Below are 27659 nucleotides of genomic sequence, written 5' to 3'. Positions count from 1 at the left end.
CGAGGCGGCGTGGCTTGCAAGAGTGGAGAGTGAGTCCTCAAGCAGGTAAGCTGCCAGGGGTGCAGGGCGCAGCCGCATCATCCATCGGGATCAGTGACCGGAGCCGTCACATTCGGTAACTGAAGTGACGCTCCGTGTTGCCGCCAGTACTTGAACATCCCGACACCAATCTTAGTACACCCTGCACTCGGCCACATTAATTAAGCCAGCAGTGGATATCTTGTTGCACCCAGCCCATATAGTTTGGGCTGTGTGTAACAAGATGTCCGCTGCTGCTTTTATGCGGCCGAGTGCAGGGTGTACCAAGATGGGCATCGCAGGCAGCATAGCAAAATAGTTTTGTTTCCTTTCTTTTCCTCTCATGTCATTTATTTCCGTGCATGCCCATCAGTGCCCATAAGTGCCAGCCACCTGTCAGTGCTCATCTGTCAGTGCCATCTATCAGTGCCCATTCATCAGTGCCAGCCATCAGTCAGTGCCATTTATCAGTGCTAGCCATCAGTGCGTGCCACCTATCAGTGCTCATCAGTGCTGCATAATTAGTGCCACCTATCAGTGCACTGCTTATCAGTGCTGCATCAGTACCACCTATCAGTGCTCATCAGTCAGTGCCAGCCATCAGTGTGTGTCACCTATCAGTGCCCATCAGTCAGTGCCACCTATGCCAGCCATCAGTGCGTCACTGTCACATAACATTAAAAAAAGTATTGGTACTTATACTTTGTCTTAAAGTGGTATCAGGACAACTGCAAAACTGCCAACACATGAGCATCCACCTAAACTGACAGGCCGGGCATTAATCACAGAAGCAGCCAAGAGGCCCATGGCAACTCTAGAGCAGCTGCAGAGATCCACAGCTCAGGTGGGAGAATCTGTCCACAGGTAAACTATTAGTTGTGCTCTCCACAAATCTGGCCTTAATGGAAGAGTGGAAAGAAGAAAGCCATGAGGCCTTCTGTTTTCATTTTGCAAGAAGCCATGTGGGGGACACAGCAAACATTTGGAAGAAGGTGCTCTGGTCAGATGAGACCAAAATGCAACTTTTTGGTTTAAAAGCAAAACGCTATGTGTGGTAGAATACTAGCACTGCACATCACCCTGAACACACCATCCCCACCGTGAAACATGGTGGTGGCAGCATCATGTTGTGGGGATGCTTTTCTTCAGCAGGGACAGGGAAGCTGGTCAGAGTTGATGGGAAGATGGATGGAGCCAAATACATGGTAACTTAGAAGAAAACCCATTAGAGAATGTAAAAGACTTGAGACTGGGGCGGGTGATCAACCTTCAGCAGGACAATGACCCTAAACATAAACCAGGGCTACAATGGGATCATTTAGATCATAACATATTCATATGTTAGAATGGCCCAGTCAAAGTCCAGCCATAAATTCAGTTGAGAATCTGTGGCAAGACTTGACAATTGCTGTTCACAGACGCTCTCCATCCAATCTGACAGAGCTTGAGCTATTTTGCAAAGAAGAATGGGCAAAAATGTCCCTCTCTAGATGTGCAAAGCTGGTAGAGACATCCCCAAAAAGACTTGCAGCTGTAATTGCAGGAAAAGGAGGTACTACAAAGTATTGGCTAAATACAAATGCACACTTTTTTCACATATTTACTTGTAAAAAAAAAATAATTAAAACCATTTATCATTTTCCTTCCACTTCACAATGATGTGCCAATCCCAATAAAATACATTTACGTTTTTGGTTGTAACATGATAAAATGTGGAAAATTTCACACACACACACACACACACACACATATATATATAAACAAAATGAGGTAGGGTTAGCAACCATGTCAGGTTTTTATTGCTGTCTTTGTCCCCACTCGAGAAATGTTCTGGTGATGATTTTCTTAAGGACAGAAAGGGATTGGAAGATCCAAATATTGTGGTGACAACTGTCTGAAAGAGTTTTTCCCTTACTTTGAAGGTATTTCATCTTACTTTCTGTTGTGTCTATTCAACAGGATGTGAAGGGAAATCTCCCCAATAAGAATCAGATGGCAACCTTACAGAGGTTTTAATTATCCCCTACATCATCCAAAACACAGAAAAAGGTTTTGGTTTTGCACACCATCATTACTATATGTCCCCCTTTCCTGAGGACCACCCCCATTTTGAGATGTGTCCCCTTGGCTGCCCAGCGGTATAGCAAACACATTGCACCGCGCAAGTGCCAACCCATCAGTCACACAGTGGGGATCCCAATCCAAAATGGCGGCACTGGATCCATTTTCACATTTTCATTCTTTGACTAATCTCTCCTAGCTATGCATGCATATCTTGGTGCATACCTTTATGTTCAAACAGTCTCTGAACAATTGCTTGAGGGTTTTAAAAATGAGGGCATGATTTTTTTTGGTGTACCTAAAAATATTGGTGTAATTTTAGGGTGTGTGGTTAAAAGTGGGTATGGCAAGTAGGGTGTCCCTGGATTTATTTAGAAAATTTGGTAATCTATTATTAATACATTTTAAGCAAAGCTGGCAATACATGAAATGTAGCCAGTTCGTCAGGGACCTGCTCAAGAGAATTTGAATGTTTAATGAACTTCTGTCCAAGGAACATGCTGGAAAACTTTTGTGGGAAAGGTCCTGCTGTCAGAATACAATGTTCTAGCAGGAGGGATTCTTTCATCCATCTCATTTCTGTGAATGTGGGAATCTGTTTAGCCAAAAAAAATAACTGTCTGTGCCCAGCTTTACTTTCATCTATCTAGATAGCTAGCTATCATATCTATGCACAGTGAATATTTCTGTGTACTTGGGCAAACATAGAATGGAGGGCTCAAAAATTACACTGGGACCCTTTGTTGACTTGATTCACCATTGCTTGTACCTATTAGTAGGACATGAATAATGCATGTTGTTTATTTAGCCTTTTCTCCAACATCTTACAAATGCCAGATAGGGAGCTAGTCACAACTCCAGCATTCAGACATAATATGAAAACTGCACCACTTCCAATACTACAAAGAAACTGCACTGCTAAACAGATTGGCTTTGTGATTGGGAACCACGCATTATCACTGGGCTGAGCATGTGGCCAAGGAAGCCGAAAGAGGTAAGGAAAGGGCTGATTTTGGAGTGAACATCATTTTTTTTGCTCCTTTTTATGGGTAACCATGTAGGAGGTCTACAGTGTTTCACATTTTTTCCCCAACTACTCCTCAGAAGGTACATTGCACATAACCCCTACTTGCTTGCACACTGCCCTGGCTACCAGGGGTGCAAACAAGCCCAGTGTCTATCAGTCTTAGACTTTGGGAGCTGATACAGCATGGTGTTGGGGGCACACTCTACCAGCCATAAGAATACCACTCCCATGCATGGTATTTAATTTATTTTCTTTACAAAATGAGTGGAAACCCGATTCTAGGCAATTGTCACATGAAACAGATGCCCCCACTGTTCTCCCCTTACCTCCTGTTTTTGTGACAACCAGTGAAAGTGGTCACCAGACAAATGGAGATGATGGATCTCCCCAGAGGGGACACAGAAAGCATTACAAACTTGACAGAGGTTCTAACTTTTCCCTGCTCTATCCAAAACAAAACAAGATTTGGCTTTAGATACACGTTAACCTTCTTAATCACAATGACACAAACACAAGATCCGTGCAGTGGACAGCACATAATAATTTTCATGCTTAAAAGAATGATAAATTGACATACTTAATGACGAGAGTGTGACCAGAACAAACTATACAGGCCTTTTCAGACTTCCTTGGTGCATGCTTGTTCCAGGTCAGTAAATCCAGGATCAGAACGACAGCCCGGGAGCCTGCACCTTTAGAAATAATTCAAAGCAAGTTTTGCATGGAGCACTATACTGATCAATTTTTTGGGACTTTTTTATTCGCAAACAAATACAAACTGCGCTCAGATGGTGAAAAGGATAAAATCCTGCTACTGAAGTATTTCTCTCAAAAGTTAATTTAAGCATTCCAATGAGAATCAATAGTAAAATCCATGGCCTTGCAGCTTTCTCCAGACTGGGAAATCCTTATACAATATAAATTAGAAAGCGCACTGGCCTTGTGTGATATCATGTAAGAGATTGGTTCCATCCACTGGATACCAATTGTTGAATCTGATCAGCAATTCTTATGCCGCGTACACACAGTCGGAGAATCAGTCGGAATGTGTCCTATCGGATAATCCGACTGTGTGTGGTATGCATCGGACTGATTCCGTCCGAATCTCCGTCTGACCCAATTTTCCAACATGTTGGAGATATTTCCCGACCAACTGGGCCAGTCGGACGTAATCCGATCATGTGTAGAGAATTTTGATCGGACCAAGTGCCACGCATGCTCAGATCAAATTCCTACATCAAAGCTATTGGCTACTAGCCTGAATGTAGTCCCATCGTAACGAAATTATGTCATCACGTTCTGAAAGATCGGATTTTTCGACAACTTAGTCCGACCGTGTGTATGCAACAGTTTCGGACACAATCCGTCAGACTAAATCTGACGGACAAAATCCGACGGATTTGGTTGTGGAAATCTCTGACCGTGTGTACAGGGGCTTAGACTTTGTTCACACATGTAAAGGTCATAACTAAGTTGGATTCACGTTGGATTGCCTTTCACAGGTGGTACAGAGCTGGTTTACAGGCATTTAGGAGTCAACACTGCAGCCTCCTGAATACCTGGGGTTTGTTTTTTCAATGCCAAGGATTTAGCAATGAAATACTAAGAGGAAAAGGCTGCACAATGATGTCACAAATATCAGAAGTTTATTTGATAGTGAGCACATGGCACATCCTTCTGTTCTAGGTCTTCCCCTCTAATGCATTTTATCCATCTGGGGTGCACCCAATTTCTCAGAACCCTGAGGAACCTGAGTGGCCTCCATGTCAGCTTGTAGGAGAGCAGTCAGTATAAGTCACAGTCTCAAATGTGAATCTTGACATACACGCTTCAAGAGCGAACCCTCTTCCTCAGAGCCTTGAGGAACCCAAGCACTCGCCAGATCAGTTTGTAGGTGGGCAGTCGGTGTGTGGGCCGTCAGCTCGTAGGTGAATAGCACGTGTGAACAAGGCCTTAAGCATTGAACACAATTTTTTTTTTCATTTAACCCAGCGGCTCCGATGTTAGTACAGCGTTATCCCCTGCTGTGTTATGGTGTTCTGACTGGCTGCCATATACGCGGTCCAACTTTCAGGCCGCATGTCACAGTCTCAAGTGTGCACCTCAGTTTATGTGCTTTTGAGGGCTAACCCTGTTTTTCTGGCCTAGTACAATACCTGCAAAAATCTCTGAGAAAGAGGGTTCATCTACGAAACGCAGCCAAGACACACGCTTGAGGCATTAATCAAGTGTTTCTGAACAGTTGGACACTTTTGGTATCCAGTGGATATAGCAGGTTTTCTCCTTGGACCATTTCTTTGTTAGATGCTTTTTTTTTTGTCAAGTGCTGTACTTGTGTGATTATAGGACATCATTTATTTATAACGTTTTATTGCAGTTATCACATAAGGCCAGTGCAATTATCTGTCTGATAGCATTAAAAATTTCCATTTATCTTCTCTCAATCCACTTCCTTTCTTTGAAAATTCAGTAGGGTAAAACTGTGTCACTTCTCTTTTCTGAAGAGTCCTTTTTACTGATCATGTTAGCCATTGATATGGAACAGTGGGGACAAAATTAGACCAGGCTACACGTCATTTTACATCTTACATATTTGTGGCTACACACCCTGCAGTAATTATGAATATTGATCCCATTTGCCTTGTGTATCTGCTGTAACTTGTTAGTGCTAACAATACAAACGCTCTGTAAAAGCCACTCAGAGTAGCTAATATTAATGTAATAATTATTCATGCTTTTTGCTAAAATAAAAACCCAGAACCTCATCCGAACAATATCTTCTCCTCTAGAAGCACTTGAACTGTATTAGTGATAATCTAAGGACTGCAAATGTAACGGGGGCATTGTTCTGTATTGTTATACATATTGGAGTAGTAATAACTGGACTAATTTAACGTGAAACTTTGGTGAGAAAAACAGGATGACACTGCTGACCTTTTTCTGAAAATGCTGACCCTCTGTCTACAATAATTTTTGGAGCCGCTGACCTGAAACAAGGATGGGTATAAGTATTGATTTATAGATCTCTATACCTTTGTTTCATAACAATTAATGAAGCGTGCCCAATCACTGGTCTCTTACTTTAATTTCGCCTGCACTCTTCTGTTGGTGCTGAATGTCCACCTGCAGTACCGATATTAAAGTTGGTCAGTCGCTCACTGTACCTCACTCTTCATTCAGAAAAAGCCCTGCAACTTTTTCAGTGTATGCAATGCATTTTGTGAAGCGCATCTGCACCTCCTCCAATCACAGAATGCCTTACAATTCTTGTAAAGGATGCAAGGTTTTTTCTGAATGGAGGTACTACATCCAGATATTTGGCAATGACAGGAGAGTGTGGGTTAAAAGACGTACATTAGCTAGAAATGTACAAATATACAATAATAGTTCTTGGTCAGTTTTTTAAACTTTGTGATCCGATTCCTGTCCGTATTGACAGTTTGCTCTGCGATATGTGAACCGATCTGGGGGTATTATTAATTTTGAATTGATTCTCCCAGCGGTTCGCGTAGGGCAGTGTGAACTGCCTGCGAGTCAGGTGCGACGTGGGAACCCGCAATGGATTTGAAGGGTTTCCCACGTCGCACCATTTTGGATAGAAAAGGGAATTGTTAAATCCCCTTGTGGTGTTTTTTTTTTTATGTCTGTATCCCTCCTGTTTCGGTGACAATTTGGGGTTTCCCATCATTTTATATCCCAGTGACAATAGAGAAGGTGAAATTGGAGACACAGGTCGCAATTAAAACCTAATGAGGTTTAAACCCTTCCAAAGTTGAAATAGAATGCTTTGGCTACACTATAAAGTGACCCTGTCATAATAGGGTTGTTAACCACTTCTGCCCCGGTATGATTTACCCCCTTCCTGACCAGAGCACCTTTTGGGATTCGGCACTGTGTCACTTTAACTGACAATTGCGCGGCCGTGTGACGTGGCTCCAAAACAAAATTGACGTCCTTTTTTCCCCACAAATAGAGCTTTCTTTTGGTGGTATTTGATCACCTCTGCGGTTTTTATTTTTTGCGCTATAAACAAAAAAAGAGCGACAATTTTGAAAAAAAACACTTTTTTTACTTTTTGCTATAATAAATATCCCCCAAAAATATATAAAAAAAATGTTTTTCTCAGTTTAAGCCAATACGTATTTTTCGACACATTTTTGGTAAAAAAAAATATCACAATAAGCACTGGTTTGCGCAAACGTTATAGCGTCTACAAAATAGGGGATAGTTTTATGGCATTTTTATTAATAATTTTTTTTTTTTTACTAGTAATGGCGGCGATCAGCGATTTTTATCATGACTGCGACATTATGACGGACACATCGGACAATTTCGACACATTTTTGGGCCCATTAGCAATAATACAGCAATCAATACTATAAAATTGCATTGATTACTGTAAAAAATTCACTGGCAGTGAAGGGGTTAACCACTAGGGGGCATGGCGGGGTTAAGTGTGTCCTGGGGAATGTTTCTTTCTGGGGGATGGGCTGTGTGTGACGCGACACTGATCGCTGCTCCCGATGACAGGGAGCAGATGATCAGTGTACTGTCATTAGGCAGAATGGGGAGATGTTGTTTACATCGGCATCTTCCCATTCTTAAGCTCTGTGACATGATCGCGGGTATCCCCGCGGCGATCAAGTCCATGGGTCCCGTGGGCACTGTCACGGAGCTCGCGGCACAGCGAGAAATTCAAAGTAACGTACGGGAACATTACTTTGCCCTTCTGCCAATGTATATTTGCCGACAGCGGTCGGCAGGTGGTTAAACCAGCTGCTGACAAGGCCTGTGCTTGTAATCACTCTGAAAGAAATACCATTAAAGTAGAACTATAGGCAAAACTTTTTTTCATTTTGGATAAAATAAGGGAGGGCTAAAACCCCTGTCAGTTTTTTTTGCCATCTTTGTCAAATTGAGGAGATTTTCCTTAATTTTTAGGGATTTCCTGTCTCATTGCCAAAACAGGAACTCCATTGGGCCCCACAGGTCACCAGAACTAATGTTCTTGCTTTATGCACTGGTGCACAGTCATGTTGGAACAGGAAGGGGCCTTTCCCAAACTGTTCCCACAAGGTTGGGAGCATGCAATTGTCCAAAATGTCTTGGTATGTTGACACCTTAAGAGTTCCCTTCATTGGAAGTAAGGGGCCAAGCCTAACCCCTGAAAAACAACCCCACACCATAATCCTCCCTCCACCAAATGACTTGTACAAAGCAAGGTCCACAAAGACATGGATGAGTGAGTTTAGGGTGGAGGAACTTGACTGGTCTGCACAAAGTCCTGACCTCAACCCGATAGAGCACCTTTGGGATGAATTAGAGCGGAGACTGCGAGCAAGGCCTTCTCATCTAACATCAGTGCCTGACCTCACAAATGCTCTTCTGGAAGAATGGTCAAACATTCCCATAGACACACTCCTAAACCTTGTGGGCAGCCTTCCCAGAAGTGTTATAGCTGCAAAGGATGGACCAACTCAATATTGAACCCTACAGACTAAGACTGTGATGCCATTAAAGTTCATGTGTGTGTAAAGGCAGACGTCCCAATACTTTGGACAATATAGTGTATATGTGAGCTGCAGTTACTGAGTTGGGTTCAAAAGTCTACACTTCAAAAGCCTACCCCTTACAACTCCGTACTTACCTTCACTATATTCCCCCTGCTGCTCTGATCTCCCATAAAAAATAGCTGGTACTGGGTATGGAGGAGCATGTGATTCTCTTCCTTTTCTTCCACAATGCAGTACTGGCAAACATGGCGGGAGATAGTGAGTAGAAGGTAGGTACTTGCAAAGGGAGGGGGGAAGGTGTATGGGCAGTCCAGCAAATGTGTTACCTAGTCCTTAATGAGAAAAAGTACACATTCTCTTGGCTACCCCTAACCTGTTATATTTTGTGATTATACATTATTACTGATGACAGTCTCTGCTATTACTGACAATTCAAAATAAGAAATATCCACTTTATAAAAAATACTGATAGTGATTCATTTTTCATAGTAATAAATCCAGAGGGATGCTGGGATTTATTTTACACTTGTTTTAAAGTTCAGTAATTTAGTGATGTGTGAGTTACAATAAAATATTCATACAAAGGTTTGGGTTAGACTGAGTGCCTGTTATTCCAGTGGGAATTCATTACATGCAGAAATAGAATTTATTTAGGACTGTCTTAAAGCAGAGCTTCAGACAAAATAGGATAAAAATGTATAGTCCATTAAAATATACAACTCCAATTTCAAACAAGGTGGGACGCTGTGTAAAATCTAAGTAAGAACAGAATGAAATGATATGTAAATCTCATCTATATTTTATTCACAATAGAAAATAAAAAACATATCAAATGTTTAAACTGAGTACCATTCTAATGCCGCGTACACACGACCGGAATTCTCGTCGGAAAAAGCTCTGATGGTTTTCCCAATGGAATTCCGATGGAATTCGGCTCAAGCTGTCTTGCCTACACACAGTCACATCAAATTCCGATCGTTTATAACGCGGTGACGTACAACACGATGGGACTAGAAAAAGGAAGTTCAATAGCCAATAGCTTCTGTCTTGTAGTTGAATCTGAGCATGCGTGATTTTTCTCATCATACACACGATCGGAATTACAGATAGAAAGTTTTTCCAGTCAGGAAAATTGAAAACATGCTATCAATTTTTGACTTGCGGAAATTCGGACAGCTAAATTCCGATGGAGCATACACACGGTCACATTTTCCGATGAAAAGCTCTCATCGGTCTTTTTCTGTCCGGAATTCCGATCGTGTGTAAGCGGCAAAAAAAAAAAATAAGGTCATTTTGAAATTGATGACAGCAACACATCTCAAAAGAGTTGGGACAGAGCAGTGTTTACCACAGTGTAGCAACTCCTTTCTGGGATAGGAATGTTGTCCAATTCTTACCTGGTATTGGATTCTAATGGCTCAACAGTCCTGGGTCTTCATTGTCATATTTTTTGTCTCAAAATGCACCAAATATTTGTAATTTGTGAAAGGTCTAGCCTGCAGTCACCCGAACTCTTCTAATACAAAGCCATGCTGTTGTCATAGATGCAGAATGCAGTTTACCATTGTACTGTTAAAATATGCAAGTACTTCCCTGAAAAAGAGCTTGGTTGGATGGGAGCATATGCTGCTCTAAAACCTGAATATATCTTTCAGAATTGATGGTGCCTTTCCAGATGTGCAAGCTGTCCATTCCATATGCATGAATGCACCCCTATACCATCAGAAATGCTGGCTTTTGGACTGAGCGCTGATACCGAGCAAGAAGGTCCCTCTCCTCTTTAGTTTGGAGTTTTCCACTTTGCAACAGACCATTTTAAATGAGCTTTGGCCCAGAGAAGACACTGGCATTTCTATATCATGTTCTAGTCTAACTTCCTGTTTGCATAATAGAGCTTTACCTTGCATTTTTTGAAGACACAGCAAACTGAATTCACAGACAGTCATTTTTAGAAATATTCCATGTTCATCACAAAACCATGCCTGATGGCCTGAAAATCACAGGCATCCAGTATTGTGTTTTGGCCTCGTTCCTTGTGCAAATAGATTTTCGGAATCTTTTGATGATATTATGTACTGTAGGGTTGTTAGGGTTTACATCTACTTTAAGATTCAATAATTATAGTTAAAAATGTAGCTGTGTTTTTGGGGATTAAAGAACCCCCTTCAGGACTACAGCTACCACTACTGATCTCTACCCCCTCTCCTTCTCCACCTCTAACAAACTTGCAGGGTTTTTCTTTTTTTGGGAAGTGGGTTTCTTTTTGTTACAGGTACTCACATGGAGTTAAGGATAATGGGCAGTGTGCTTCTGGGGTTCAGGTTTCTCCAAGTGCATGGAAGAAGTGTTACTAAAACTGGAAAGATTCTGTCGGATGATTGGTTTACTTTAAAGAAAACCCTCACTCAAAAATGAAAGTACCATTTCAAATCTTCCTCTCCCATTTCCCCACATCTAACAAACTTGCAGAGTTTTTTCCCTTTTCAGGAAGTGGGTACCTTTTTGTAACAAGTAGATGCCCACTCCCACTTACCACCTACAGCCTCCTAGGATGACGTCACACATTCTAGGACACTGAAGGACCATTCTTCCTGCACCAAATGATCTCATACATGCGCAATGGGAAGCTAGCTGTAAATCCTCAGGATCTCACAGCCAGCTTGCAAATCTATGATGGTGGCACCAAGAATCCGCAGCCTTTAAGAATCAGCTGTGGGAAAAATATCACTGGACCTCATTGGGCCGGTAAGTATCATAAAAGTTAGCGTCCAAAGCATTTGTAGCGGATGACTTTTAATTTTTCAAACCAGAGTAAAATTTTCCTTTAACGTATTTTGTCACCTAGGTAATAAACTGTACTGAGATAACAGCAGAGGCTGCCATTGATAACCTCCTTCTGAAAATGCTAGTCATCTGACTACCTGACTATGTCTGCAGTGCTTCTTGAGAGATTGATCTGAGACAAACATGCCAATCAGAAAAGTAAAACAGTCCTCCTATTGTGAGTCAGATCATTGACTCCTAAAGCTCTGAAGCCATTGGATTGGTATCTCGGCCAGGGAACTAATAAAAAGAGAGGTCAGCGAATTGCAGCCTCCATACCTTATCAAAACAGGTTTCTTTTTAAGGGTATTTCAGGAACGGAATTTAAAGTCGGCATTGGCAATCACGCAGTTACTCTCAGCTTCGCACGATGTTGCTTCAGGCAGCCTCTAGGCAAGTGCTCCATTTTGAAGTGCTTCTACTAGCTGGAGGCGTAGTAGGAGGTTATGAAAAGTATTGTACGCTTTTTTTCACATCCAACCATAGCATAATAGCTAGTTTATGGCTGTCTTAGCAAAAATGTGGAATAAAATTTAAAGGTAAAATCCTAAAGTGGAGACAGGTAGGATCCTCTGTCAGGTTTTATTGCAGACTGTTGGTGAAGGTTTGCCTTTGCTCAACAACTGACAAACTTAGGATTTTTCCTGCCGTTCGCTTATTGGCAGGACAGGAAGTAAATGTAAATCCCTTACCTCCCAACCTGGGAGAGGAGGCGTTGTGATGGAATCCGGACACCCTAACTGGGTATCTCCACCAAGAGGCTGCTTCCCAAAGCTCTGGAACATGAGACCAACGAATCTGGCTATAGTCACCTCAAACTCTAGACAACACAAGTTTTGGAGTAAAGGACTGTTTATTTGAACAAGAATACAGGCTTTTATACACTCCAGGATGACCTTCCCCTATCCTGATCATATTACCCTAAGAATACAACCTGCACACAGGAATATAATTACAACAACCGACATATACTATAAACATGACCTTAATTAGCCACCTGGATGACTCAGTGACCACCTAGAGTATTCAGGTCAGACTTGCTATGAACGAGTCTGACACATTACAATGCACATTATCATAAGCATAAACATAGCACACCCTCAGAATAGCAGGAGACCCCAGTAGCAGACTGTTTGTCTCCTACCTACAATAGTCTGCGGCAAAGCTCATAAATGTTCCATCATTCTGATACAGTGTATTTAATGCATCATAGATTTCTTGAGGGATATTGTTGATAAATATTACTGTCCCATCTGCAGTAATCCAAATTGCATTCTCAGTGTCCATTTAAGTAGTTGTCCATTATTTGCTTGGTCACCCTGTGCCCTTAATAGACACAGGGTAACTTACACATAAGAAGGACTTGGAGGGCTGAAACAAAGGTTTCCCAGTTCTCTCCAAAAGCCCTTTAGTCTGTCACAGGTGTCCCCACCTTTAGAAGCTGTAAGGGTGTATTTATGGTATTTAGTCGATCAGTCCCACTGATCAGTTTTATCTGATTCAAAACACTTCCTATATTGATTCTTATGTTGCTGTGTGCACTTTTTGCACATGAGTTCTATATATGCTTTACTGGCATTCTTTTATAAATTAACAGTGAGGCCGCGTACACACGCGGGGACTGTTCGCCCAACTTTGTCCGCTGAACAGTGTTTCGGCGGACAGTCCGCTCGTGTGTGGGCTTTCAGCGGACAGTTTCAGCGAACAGTCTGCTGAACAAAGTTTTTCGGAATTTCCGAAAAACTGTCCGCTGAAACTTTGTTTGAGCGGACAGTCCCCTCGTGTGTAGGCTTGTTCATCAAAGTAAGTCCTGTGCATGCTCAGAAAGGATTTACACACCGAAGTTTGCATTGCAGTGTATAGGACGTTGTTTTCTAGTCCCGTCAAACGTGCCGTTCACGTCATCGCGCACGGTTTCAGCGGACTGTTCGTTCGTCGTGTGTGGGCAAGTCCGTCCATGCTAATTTTGAGCGGACTGTCCGCTGAAACTGTTTGACGAACAAGATTGAGCGAACAGTCCCCGCGTGTGTACGCGGCCTAAGTCATTTCCCTTTTTTGAGTTGGATTTCTATGTGGATATCTTTTGGCTGAAATGCTGCATGAATGTTTTTGCTTATTGTTAAAATTTCCAAACTTGTTATGGGATGAGAGACAATGAAGGGTGCTATGACTTACTTTTAATGTAAGGGAACATTGCTCTCTGCTCAATGGTAGTATAAAGTAATGAGGGGAAAAGAAGGGTGTACTGGGAAATTAAAATTTCAGAAATGTAATCAGAAATCACAACATTTTGGCCAAATTTCACCACATCAGCAAATCATGTTGTATTTATAGTCAGTAGTGGCTGATGGTAATGTTTTTGGGAGGCAGTAAACAGTACCACCCCCCAGTCGAACGCGTCTGAAGCACTTACCCCATCTATGGTGGGCATCGCTTCTCCCGGGCTTCACCGGCGGGTTCCCCTTCCCCTGCTCTCCATGGGCATTGTGGGCTCGTGACGCAATGCTCTGCGCCAAGAGCCCACCCTATTTTGAAGCCTATTAGAGCCTCTGGCTCTAATCAGGTGCTTCAAAAAACACCCCCGCCACTGTAATTCATGTGCACGGCGTCCTGAAAGGGGCAGGACGCATGATTAGGGGTTGGTGGCCATGGATAGAGGGGGTAGCGCTCGGGGCACCCCTAATGAATGGGCCGCCACTGTTTATAGTAGAAGTTAATATTACAGAGGTGAGGGCCCAGTAAAGAGGGAAAACAATGTTCCACACACTGCACAGCTAGGGGGCACCAGCTGGTATATATTAGAAAAGAAAAAGCATGTAAAGTATGGGCTTTTAAATAGTTATCCCCATAGTTGAACTAAATCATATATACCGTATACATCAGTCAGTATTATAAAGATAAAAATTATAAAGATAAAATTATTTATTAATACATATAATGTTCATAAAAGAAAAGCAACAAGGGCAACTAGAGGCCCAAATGAGTATAATATATACATATATATTATACATAATATACATTACATACTGTAAATATCAACTACGATATCACATAGGTTGTACTGCAGATCCCGTACAACCTATGTGATATTGTATTTGATTTGTAATGTGTTTCTTGTCACTATTTTATGAACATTATATGTATTAATAAATAAACTTTTTTATCTTTATAATACTGACTGATGTGTATATATGATTTATCTCAATTATGCGGATCACCACTTAAAAGCCCATCTTTTACATGCTTTTTCTTTTCCTTTTTGTATTTATAATTCTGTCAGTCGAGATGATGAAATGATTGTATTCTTTCCGCTCCTAATCTTTAAAAGCAACGCGTTTTTGTTTTTTATTTACTTTTTTTGTATTTACGGTCCAATCCCCAACCACCATTCTCATCTGTGCCGGCTTGCTCCTCTAGCCTCCTAGGATATCTATATCAGATAACCCAGGAGGCATCAGCTGAGGCATACAGTGCTGGAGGAGAAAGGAGCCAGCAGCACTTCATCAGGGGATCGGCTCCAGGATCCCAGACGAGTCGGCCAGCACCTGACATCCAATGCGCCTCTCCAATCACCCAAGTGTTCACTGCGGTAATGCCTCCATTGTTGTTATCAGTAAGGTAACAGCCCTAGACCCCAGCTGAGTCTATCACGTACCACCTACATTTGGGATACAACCCATTGGAAACAATTCCTTCTATACCTTCCCATATAACTTGCCACTAGGCAGCCTTGCGTGGCACCAGTCCATCACTGTCTTCCACTCAAACTTGAGCACCTGATGACATCAGAGGGACCTGGTGTGCAGCAGCAGAGCACTAGATCAACACTAAACACTGGATGTGCTAGGAGTTTGAGTATATTTTTTATGGACAACCCAGCATAGAAGAGAAGATGGGATGGAAAAGAAATGAAAGCAGGGATAAAGTTCCTCTGGAAGCTATTTTTTGTTTTTTGAATCAACAATAGACTTTAAATGTGTCCTAATAATTAGGGAAGGTCCTTTTAACTATCTTGGACCTGTTCTTGTGCCAAAAAACACCCTCATTAGGAGAACATGATATGAACGTTATATGAGCATGGTGTGATAATTGCCTGTTTGATGCCCACATGTAATAATGATTGCCCATGTGTTGCCTGTGTATTGTTACAATTGCTTTGCTTGTTGCTTGTTTTAGCTGCAGTATGTTTAATGCCCTGCAGGTCAGTCGTTATCAAACCAACAACTACCACCATGTTTTCCCCTATTTGCTATGGCAAGTCGTTCACTAATTGGTTAGGGGAGTTTGGGTGGCTTGGAAGACACGACAGGACTTGCAAAGTAACAAAGGAAGGTTTTCTTAGCCCTTGTACACACGGTCAGACATTCCGATGGACAATGTCCGATAGGACCGTGTTGTCAGATAATCCGACAGTGTGTGGGCTCCATCGGACTGTTTCTGTCGGAGTATCCGACGGACCAAGTTTTCCAGCTGGGGTTTAAAATTTTCCGACATGATCTGATCGGACTTTGTCCAATCATGGGTAGAAAATTCAGATCGGACAAAGTGCCACGCATGCTCAGATCAAATTCCTAGACCAAAGCTATTGGCTACTAGCCTGAACGTAGTCCCGTCCTAACAAAATAATGTCATCACGTTAAGTACGATCGGATTTTCTGACAACTTTGTCCGACCGTGTGTATGCAACAGTTTCGGACAAAATCCGTCGAAAAAAATCCGAGGGATTTGGTTGTCGGAATGTCCGACCGTGTGTACAAGGGCTTAAAGGATAGATTATTTCACCTAAGCAAGCTGCCTGGCAAAATTTAAGTAAAATTTTGTTGAACTTTTGGGCAAATGTTGGAAATTCATAGCGATCAATTTTGGCAACATCACTGCCATCATGGCTAGTGCGGTGCTATGCGCTTGTAGGTGGAATTATTTTTTTTTAAAACTGGACTGTTTAATCTTTTTCGTGGACTTCTATATTTTTTTCTATTGTGCTTGTTAAAAGGGCTAACTAGTCATGACTTTAACATTACATTTTTCAACTGACGTTTTATAGTATTTTTCTTTTACATATAATCATCTACCACTGTACTGTGTACTCCGGATACAAGAGCATTTCATGAGTGTCATGGGAATCCATAAAATGAAACCTATAAAACTAAACCTATAAAACTGCACAGTTTGTAATGTTTTTACCTTTGTTGTCTTTCCATTAGTGCGTTCACTTCTTTTGCTTTAACTATCTTTTTTGTTTTTTTGTGTCGTCAAACCTTGGTGATCATTTTTTTTTTAGGTCACTTCACATTGTGGTGCTGAATAATGCATGCTCTATGAAGATGACTTTCTTTCCATTCCAGTTTCAAGTCCAAAGGAAACAAAAAATGAAGTAACCTATATTTCAGGTATCAGGACTGTAGGCAGATGGCACACAGGGGAAATGAGCTTAAGAGATCATAGTTATAATATTTTATGATGCAGAGACAGGATTAGCCTACTGACCGCTGGAGGGAGGGAGAGGGGGACTCAGTACTTCCTAAAGTCATGCTAAGATGATAGTAAAGAGTGTACAAGTGCAAGAGCCATTACCCACAATGCTCGGCGTGTGTTTTTTTTCCTCAGATTAATGTAGAATTTTGGGCTTTACCTAAAACGCTTCCTCCTCCCAACATTCATGCTGAATAACCTGTGTAAGAAAGATACACTCATCGGCCACTTTATTGGGTACCGTGCTAGTACCGTGTTGGACCCCCTTTTGCCTTCAGAACTTCCTTAATTCTTCGTGACATAGATTCAACAAGGTGTTGGAAACACTCCTCAGAGATTTTGGTCCATATTAACATGACTATGGACCAAATCACGCAGTTGCTGCAGATTTGTTGGTTGCACATCCGTGATGTGAATCTCCCATTTCATCACATCCCAAAGGTGCTCTATTGGATTGAGATCTGGTGAGTGTGGAGGCCATTGGAGTACAGACCTCATTGTCATGTTCAAGAAACCAGTGGTGAGATGATTGAAGCTTTGTGACAACGTTTTTCCAATCTTCTATTGTTCAATTTTGGTGACCCTGTGCGAATCCTGTTCCTAGCTGACAGGTGTGACACCTGGTGTGGTCGTCTGCTGCTGCAGCCCATCTGCTTCAAGGTTCGATGTGCAATCAGAGATGGTATTCTGCATACCTTGGTTGTAACGATTGGTTATTTGAGTTACTGTTGCCTTTATATCATCTCAAACCAGTCTGTCCATTCTCCTCTGACCCCTGACATCAACAAGGCATTTTCGTCCACACAACTGGATATATATTTTTTTTCGGACCATTCTCTGTAAACCTTAAGCCGCGTACACACGGGCGGACTGTATGGCCAACTTAGTCCGTCAGACAATCCGACGGACAGTCCGTCCTATTTTCGAATGAACGGACTTGACCACACACGGATGAACAACAGTCCGTCGAAAGTTTGCGCGATGACGTGTACAGCACGTACGACGGGACTAGAAATAGGAAGTCCAATACACAGCAATGCAACCTTCCGCCGTGTAAATCCTTTCTGAGCATGCGCCATACTTAGTCCGTCGAACTAGCCTACTCACGAGCGGATTGTCCGCTGAAACCAAAGTTGGACGGACAATATTACGGAAATTCCGAAATACTTAGTCCGCCAGACTGCACGCTGAAAAAGTCAGCTGAAGCCCACACACGAGCGGACTGTCCGCTGAAATGTGTTTCGACGGACTAAGTTGGCCAGACAGTCCGCCCGTGTGTACGCGGCTTTAGAGATGGTTCTGCGTGAAAATCCCAGTAGATCAGCAGTTTTTTAAATACTCAAGCCAGCCCGCCTGGCACCAACAACAATGCCACATTCAAAGTCACTTAAATCCCCTTTACTCCTCAGTCTGATGCTCGGTTTGAACTTCAGCAAGTCGTCTTCAGCATGTCTAGATACCTAAATGCATTGAGTTGCTGCCATGTAATTGGCTGATTAACAAGTTGTGTTACCAACAATTGAACAGGTGTACCTAATAAAGTGGCCTGCGAGGGTATATATTTACCTATTTTCAGGCTGTCCCAGTCCGGTCAGGTGATCTGCCTCCCCTGTGTGAGCATTTTCAAGATTAGCTAGGTTTTAACTGCAATTTTACTTTAACAACTTAAAAACTGGGCACTTTCACCCCCTCCCTGCCCAGGCCAATTTTCAGCTTTAGGAGCGGTCATGCAACGCTGTATCCAAATTACATTTTTATCTTTTTTTGTGACAGAGAGAGCTTTCTTTTGGTGGTATTTAATCACCGCTGGGTTTTTTATTTTTTGCTAAGAAGACAAAAAAAGACAGAAAAAAAAAGTTTTCCCTAGTTTCTGTTAGAAATTTTTGTAAATAAGTCATTTTTCTCCTTCACTGATAGGCGCTGATGAGATGGCACTGATCAGATGGCCCTGATGAGGAGGCACTAATATGCGGCACTGATGGGCACTGATAGGCATCACTGGCTTGCATCACTGATGGGCACTGATTGCCATCACTGCTGGTCACTGTTGGGGCTGCACTGATCATCAGGGTTCTGATGATCAGTGCCCTGATTATCTGTGCAGGTCTCCCCCTGTGAGAAAATGCCGCTGATCGTCTCTGCTCTCCTCACACGCTGTCAGTGTGAGGAGAGGAAAGCCGATAACCATCATTTCCTTGTTTACATGTAATCAGATGTGATTGGACACAGCTGATCACATGGGTAAAGAGCCTTGTCATTGGCTCTTTACCAAGATCAGGGATGTACCCTGTTCCAGGGACACAGCGCACCACTGATTGCCATGCTGTGCCCTCCAGCAAGCACGCTAGCGTGGCGAGAGTGGGATGATATCACATGACATCATCCCTGAACGAGAGAACCACCCTGCCCCCGTCATTTGTCTATACAGCGGGGGGGAGTGGTTAAAGTACAGATAATTACCCTACCTTCGATTATTGTATTGTGTGAACTGTAAAGTGGGCCTGTTACCTATACACATCAGCTTGCCTAAGATAAAATGTCAATAAGAAAAGAGTATGTTAGGCGGGTAGTATTTTGGATAGAACATGGAACGCTTAGGACCTCTGGCAGATTTTTGTCTGTGTTTGACCCTAATCTGCAGGCAAAAACTCCACCTCTTACATCAACAACCTGCTTTTACCTAGTCATGCAAAAAACCCTAAACTTCTTTCTTACTTACCGGAGACTGCTGTCACATGATCCTCCGCAGTGGCTCTTCCAGGAGTAGAGATCGGTGATCCACCACTGGATCTTGTGGTGCACACACAATCTGGTGCAGCTGTGCATAGTAACCAATAAGCTTTCAGGTTTTATTGCACCAGGTTGTGTGTGCACCAGTAAATCTCCCCCACTATGTTGAGCGCAGCTTATTTACACGTGTTACACAATACACTTTACTCTCTTCAACATGAAGGCATGGATGGAAGCTGCTGTATACTTTGCGAGGCATGGTACGGGCCCAGTCCCTAGGAAGGTGCAGCGGCCCCATTATAGGGATCCTGCCACTTGAAAGGCAAACCACACAACCACCAATCCACTCCTCCGATGGAATCACCACTGTCTCCTTTCCCAAGCTGGCTGATCCACCTTCTTTAGCAGCAGTGCTTATTTAACGCTTTTATGATTGTCACGGTATCACAATACATATTTTTCGATGTCATGGCCAATTGTGAAGTGGCATTCTGTCTCAACGCTTTTCACAGACTTTGTCCGTTTCTTCAGGATGGAACGGTGAGATCGACGTGAAAAATCACACAATAAAGAACATTTTAGGGTGAAGTCAATCGATTCTGGACATTCTCCATATACAAATGTACCATAAAGAAATCAATTACATAATTGAGAGTTTGTTGTGCTGCCTGTACATATGTTACAACCCAAACCACCTTATAAACCTCTCTCTGGGGATAGAAACGGGCAACCAGAGGTGATGCCAACTGGGGAAACCCCACCGACGGATCATATAACCTATTTGAAAATGTATACATGATATAGAAATCTGTGAGTACATACTCCGAGGACCAGTATGTAAACTCATTTGCCCCTAGTATAATTGAATTGTCCCCATATATCCTTCCCTCACCTCAGTGACCACCAATCTGTACCCCAACATCTCAAGGTACAGGAAATTCCATGTTTACTTTAAATGAATGTTTACTTTAAATTAATATTCTGCATGAAGAACACACTGCATGGCTTGTCCTGTCACATAATCCTTAGCGTCTCCAGAGAGGCTGATCAAGTAAATTAAATAAGAAATAATTTAGCACGAGTGCCAATCGTGGCATGATGGTGGTGATATTATTTATTGAAAATGTTTTCCAGTGACTGCATCTTATAATTAGATTTTTTTATGGAAACATCACTATATGATTAGATTCATTTTTTGGTTCTCAAACTTTTCTTTAATCATTTTTTTTTTTTTTTATGAATTTATGCTTGTGTAAGGGAACACAGATTTTTTTTTTTACTGTAATTCATAGAGTTGAAGTTATATTAAACCCTTTTTAAGTACTTTAAGCAGCTTATTTAATCACTTACTAAGTATGCAGCTTCTTTACCTTTTAATCCTTGCGTAGGTTTCAGTTTAAGTTGGTGCCATGACCACTGCCCCAGGTTTCCTTTTTCAGGGTGGCTCATTTCTCTTTTTAGGCTGGGTTCACACCACTGTGAATTGGATGTGGGATCCCTGCATCCAATTTGCAATAGCAGGAGGTTTTTTTTTTACCGGCTCTCTACGGAGACGGTTCACATATCTCCGCATCAGGTGCGGTGCACTGTGCGTCTTTTGGTCCATTTCAGGTCCGAATTCAGCCCAAAATTCGGGCTGAAATAGGACCTGAAACAGTGAAACAGCACGCACCGGACCCCTGCTGTGAGCCGCACCACAGTGTCCCATAGAACCACCCTTGCGTGCTGTGCAGGGGATAGAGCTGCATCTCACTGTACTGTGAAACACACAGGCCCATGCTTAGGAATGTATGGCTCTACCCTCAAACCTTTTTCCAAGTTAACATACTGGCTTAGAAACTGCACTCTCCACTGTTAACTTTGAAGACCCCCCACCCCATAATATCATCCAACGCACGTACTAATCCCACACTTTCCTGTAAAAATGGCTGTGCATATAAACAGGTGCTGTAGCCACCAACGCCTGGAACTGTGTCAAGTCAAAGAAAACAAATGTCATCAGCACACCAAGGGTCACCAGAGTGGGTCCAGAGCTTTAATTAGCGATCACATCATTACAGCAGATTGCAACGTTTCAGAGCCACGCAGGACCTCTTCATCAGGTATGTGTAACAATGTGATCACTGATTAAAGCTCTGGACCCACTCTGGAGATCCTTGGTGCGCTGGTGATATTTGTTTTCTTTCCCCCTATCATATCAGAGCCACCCATAACATCAGAGGTTCCTCATCACGTCAGCGTCACCCATTCATGTCAGAGTCACTCCAACACATCAGAGGTCTCTCTATACATTAGAGCCCCCATCACATCAGAGTTGCCCAAATGTATCAGAGGCCCTCTATACATTAGTCCCACCATCACATCAGAGTCCCCCCTTTCATATCAAGGGTTCCCGATCGCATAAGTTTCACCAATTCACATCAAAGTCACTCCTATACTTTAGAGGCCCCCTATAAATGAGAGCTCCATGACATCAGAGTATCCCCAATGCATCATAGGCCCCCTATACATGAGTCCTTACATTAAATCAGAGCCCCCATCACAGAGCACTCCATTAACACAGTCCCCCCCATCACAGAGTCCTCCAGCCTCTTAGCCCCCAATCACAGAACCCTTCTATTGCATAATCCCCCAATCATAGAGTCCCCCAAACACAGTCACAGTCACAGTCCTTGTTACGTCAGAGCCCTACTTTTGGCTCCAGCAGGTCGTCAGAGGGAGGAGCTCTGGACTGGCCCGTCTGGACCATGGCAACTCATGATGCTGGTCCAGGGCAAACGGGGTCCTGTGCTCACCTAGACAGCACCCTGGGTGAAAACACTGGCCTAGGGAATTGGATTTGTCTATGCACAACCTTGATCATGCTGTAGTTATTTTAAGTGTATGTACTTATCACTTATGTTTAAGGTACAATGTAGTAAAACCACCCAGAGCTCAGAAAATAATGCCTCTACAAAACTGATGAAAATTAACGCACGTAACATTTAAACTGAACTAATCGTACATGTCCCTTGTACAATTATCCCAGTAAAATCCAGTGGATTATCAGAGATGTCTGGTACGGGTAATAATGAGGGGGGGGGGAGCCGAAGCCGGTGCTCATGAAACGGTAATTACACTCTTGCACCACGCTAAATGAGTCACTTAATTCCAGAGTGAGGGTGAGGTGGAGACAGCGATTAAACGCTGCGTACAAAACAATCGCATTTTTCTCCCTCTGTGATTTTCTGCCAACTCAATAATTATACTCCTGTACACAGAAGACAACACGGATGACCCCATTATTTGAATGTTATGTTTAGTTTTGACAACCTAAGTACAGGTGTATAGAGTCGTATTATAATCTGGAGCTACAGTAACAGGGAGTCTTGTCATGTCTGCTTGCATCAATTATAATTAAGAGCTGCAGAATACTGACTGATGCATGGAGATAAAATATGAAAGCAATCGCATGAGCAGAATGACAGATGCTGATATGCAGGTTTGCTGCGATCAGTACATGGAATCCCATAATGAGACATATCGGAAGCAGTAGCTTATAGGAGCCTTTCCCCTCAATGTTCACAGCCCGGCATGAGACAGTGAAAGGGAAAACTTGATTGCTATTGACAACAATAACAGAGCGGGTTATTTACAATAGGCAAATCCACTCTGCACTGCAAGTGCAAACTACAAGTGCAAAGTGCACTTCAAATTGCACTGATAGTGCACTTGGAAGTAAAGTCACTGTAGATCTGAGGGGAACATGCAAGGAAAATAAAAAGCAGCATTTTAGCTTGGACATGATTGATTTTATTCATCTAAGTATCCATTTGCTGCCCAGTGCTTCATTTAAAGTCCCACCCTTCTTGTTTTTAGATTTTCCTCTCCAAATGTATATGGGATGGATATGCATGACCTTACCAGATCATGATATCAATTAAAGTCCCTAGGGATGGAAATAAGTGACCTTACCTTGTCATGCAGTCCTGAAAGTCCCTATCTCCTTAAAACTTTTCCCACTCTATTGCCTAAGATACAAGTCAGATTTTGGGCATCCCCTGCAACAAAAATCGTATTTATTTTATTGCATCTAAAGGGATGCAGACCCAGCAGCTTTCCTCATTAGTGCCCTGCAGCTCACTGATTATTATGAAACCATTCCTATTAGACCTACTCAGCCCAGAGGCACAGACAAACACCATAGCTTCCAACTTTCCCTGATTTCGAGGGACTGTCCCTGATTTGGAGCAATGTCCCTCTGTCCCTCATTCCTCCTCATTTGTCCCTCACTTTTGTCTGACCCATATAGTTGTATATAAAATGCACTTTTTATCTATCAAAAAGTGTTTTGCAGCGCTAATCCTTTCATCCAAATTCTAAATGGCAGCATTTGTAAATTCCAAAAGTCCATATAAAGGAATAGTAGTGGTTAAAAAAGCACTTGTGGGTTTAACCAATCTTGTTTTTTGAAACCCTTTTATGTGGGCGTGGCAAGGGGTGTGTCCTATGCCTGCATAATTTTGCTGATAGGTGTCCCTCATTCCCATCTCAAAAAGGAGGTATGCAAACACATGGATTTCTTCAGAATAACAAAAGGTAGGAATATGCAACAAAAGTTGTTCTAATCCTCTCAATGTACATAGATCATCCAGGGGGAATGCGTTTTTACCCAACAAAAGTGGAGTTGTTTATTATGTTCAGTGTTTGTATGTATCTTTTTCTATGTTTAAAAAACGTACACCCGTGCAAAAGGCCATGTTTGCCTGCATGGGATGCACAGGTGTTTCATGCACCCACATGTAGGCAGTCCCATTTATGTCAATCGGGATACAGTGGCTGCACGAACACAGCAAATGTTCCCAATTTGACATCTGTGTCCCTGATTGCAGAGAATGTAAAATGAATGAGACTGCCTGCACATGGATGCACAGAAAACCTGTGAATTCTGTGCGGGCAAACATAGCCCTTTGCTTAAAGAGGGAGTCCCGCAAAAAACAAATACTACAGCTGCTGACTTTTAAAATAAGGATACTCACCTGTCCCAGGGTCCAGCGATGTCGGCACCCGAGGCCGAACCGTCCCTCGGTCCTCGGATGCTGCCGTCTCCATCTTCGGTATGGGAATCAGGAAATTAAGCCTTGTGGCTTCACTTCCCGGTTCCCTACTGCGCATGCGCGAGTCTCTGGGACCCGTGTGTGCCTCAGCAGACAGTGTGGGGGGCAGGAAGAGGCATAGACTCCCGTGGGAGTCTATGCCCGGAAGTGGGTGCAAGTACCTGTCTTAGACAGGTATCTGCACCCCCCTCCCCCCTGAAAGGTGCCAACTGTGACACCGGAGGGGGGGAGTGTTCTGAAAAGCAGAGGTTCAATTTTTGTGTGAACCTCCGCTTTAAGCACAACTGTGTGAACGGGGCCTAAAAAATATCTTTTAAACCAGAACTTTGGGAATTAGGCAAAATCTACCCTTGGAGTTGGGCCTCCCGACACTGCAAAGGTTAACTGCTTGTGAAGTCTAGCAGGTACCAGAATCGGAAATAATACCTTCCCATTCTCCATGCCCTGTCTGGTGTCCTCGATATGTGTGACCTGTCCCATGCTGATTCCTCTCTAAGGCACTCCAGCCTCCCTCATGTACAGTGCAAGGTAATAGTCCTACACTATATGTGATGCTGCCGAGAGGCCACTGACCACCCTACAGCACCAGGGAGAAAGAAAGTGTTGGAGCTGACAGAGCTCCCAGAATGCTTAATAATATAGAACAGATGTAATTCACATGTGTATTTATACATATAATACTGATCAGTTATGCAGATTTTTGTATTTTTTTTTTTTAATGATTTAAACATAGCGCTAGTTTGCTGATATTTATGCACATGTATTCAGGCCCATTGAAAGCAATTGGCTGTATTCTGATTAGGAAAAAAAAAACACCTGAACATCTAAAGGCTTGGTATTTTTGGCACCCATGTGCTGAGCCCTTATGCTGCATTACGTTAGGTTAGTTGTATTATGATTTATCACTGCACTATATAAGAATTATTTTTTTGTTTCAATTTTGTAATGTTTGGAGTGCTGGCTGCTTATAGGGATTGGTGTAGGGTAAAGTGTGAAAGTCAAATGGGTTCAATTGGCCTCTTTCAAATAGAGCAGTTGTTGGAGCTTCAGGTTACATTTTCTATGCTCCCTTTACCTCCTGCTTACAGTGCTCAGTAGCTCAAGATGAACACAATGAAACAGCAATGACTCCTCCCTTCCCTACTCTACCCTCAACATGGATCATTTCAGGGTTTCTTTGTGATGCAAAGGGGTTGATTTACTAAATACAAATAAGCTGTTAATTAAGTCAGTGAATTTTCCATTAGCTTACTGAATAGAAGCTCTGCTGACTTACATCATTCAAACAATGTACAAGCAAAACAACAGTATTCTTACATTTACTTGCATGTGATTTGGTATTCTTTGCAAAATAAATTTTCACTCATTAAGATAAGGATTATTCCCTTGCAAAGTGAACAGCATAATTGCCTTTTGTAAATCACCCCCGATGTGTCTAAAAGGAAACTCCCAGTGCTCTGCGAATCCTCTTTCATGCGTGCACTGTGTATTAAATGTTTAGCTGAGCTCCAGGCAATCTACTAAATTCACAAATGCAATACATATATGTAAGCAATTGTGGTCAGGGGACCTGAATTTTCCATTCTGCAGTTACAGGTCTTGTCCTACTCTGACTAGACCAGTCTTCCTCAGCCTTCTTACCCCACAGGAACCCTTAAAATAATTTCCAGGTCTCAGGGAACCCATGCTAAAATCTATTCTTAGCCCTTGTACACACGGTCGGACATTCCAACCACAAAATCCGTCTGATTTTTTTCAGACGGATTTTGTCCGAAACTGGTGTTGCATACACACGGTCGAACTAAGTTGATGGAAAATCCGATCATTCAGAACGTGATGACGTTCATTCGTTACGACGGGACTACATTCAGGCTAGTAGCCAATAGCTTTGGTCTCGTAATTTGATCTGAGCATGCGTGGCACTTTGTCGGATTGGAATTCTCTACATGTTGTCGGAAAATTTTATATCCAGCTCTCAAACAAAGCTCTCAAACTTTGTTGGTCGGACATTCCGACGGAAAAAGTCAGATGGAGCACACACACGGTTGGATTATCCGACAACACGGACATTTTCCGTCAGAATTTCCAACCGTGTGTACAAGGGCTTAGGAGATCTTTGGGAAAAATGCTTCATATTGGTGGCTGGTGGAAAGAATACAACCCTTACAACATTGGTCAGAATGACACTCGTACAGGTAGATAAAAAAGATCATTGGTGCCATGCCTCTGGCTCTGCCAAGTGGCTATTTTTAGCCCCAGAACTATGCAGGCACCATCAAATGACAGGTCAATTTGTCACCACTCAAGGAACCCCTGCACACCTCTGGAGGAACCCTGGTTGAGAATGATTGGACTAGACAGTGAAATGAGAAGCAGCACAGTGATAAGCTAATCTCTGTCACTCTGCTCTCTTCTCCTGTCAGCATGTTCATTTATTAGCATATAAAAGGACAGCTGAGTGGCTCCTTGTGCTGCATCTCACTCTCTGTCTAATGTACAGAGGAATGCAAGCAGCTTCTGGTACTTACACAGCTTAATATTAATGTCTGCCTTGAGTTCAGCTTCAAGAAGGGTCTGCTCTCCTTCTCACTGGTTTAGTGGAGTTCATGTTTCGGTCCACTTCTCTGAAACCTTTCTCAAAGCTGCTTCTGCAAAAGATTTCACATCAAAGTCTAATCATTTCTTCACCATGTACCTGCTGGCTTTCATTTCTCACACCACTGATTTTGTTCACATTCATTATTTATCATTGGTTCTCCTTCCTCCAAAATAGTTGTCTGCTGATGTTCATAATTGTAGCTTACCATGAAATTTTCATAAACACACCAACACTTCAACAGAGTTGTTATTTAGCAAAGTGCAACTGTCAGACTCACCAGCCTGGAGGAAGAATTTCATATTAGAGTAGCTTCTGGCATG

At 42.5% G+C, this 27659-nt stretch overlaps 1 protein-coding gene across 1 annotated transcript in view; it reads left to right on the top strand.

Moving 5' to 3' along the window:
• The window catches only part of AK5 (adenylate kinase 5), a 359252-nt gene that overhangs the window by 283326 nt on the left and 48267 nt on the right, over positions 1-27659 (top strand). The window lies entirely within an intron of this gene.

Source organism: Lithobates pipiens, unplaced genomic scaffold (assembly GCF_037356315.1).
Source record: "Lithobates pipiens isolate NorthernLeopardFrog02 unplaced genomic scaffold, aLitPip1_a1.2 Scaffold_23, whole genome shotgun sequence".
NCBI classification, from domain to species: Eukaryota; Metazoa; Chordata; class Amphibia; order Anura; family Ranidae; genus Lithobates; species Lithobates pipiens.
The sequence above is the reverse complement of the archived record's forward strand: the minus strand, read 5'-3'. Positions and strand labels throughout refer to the sequence as shown.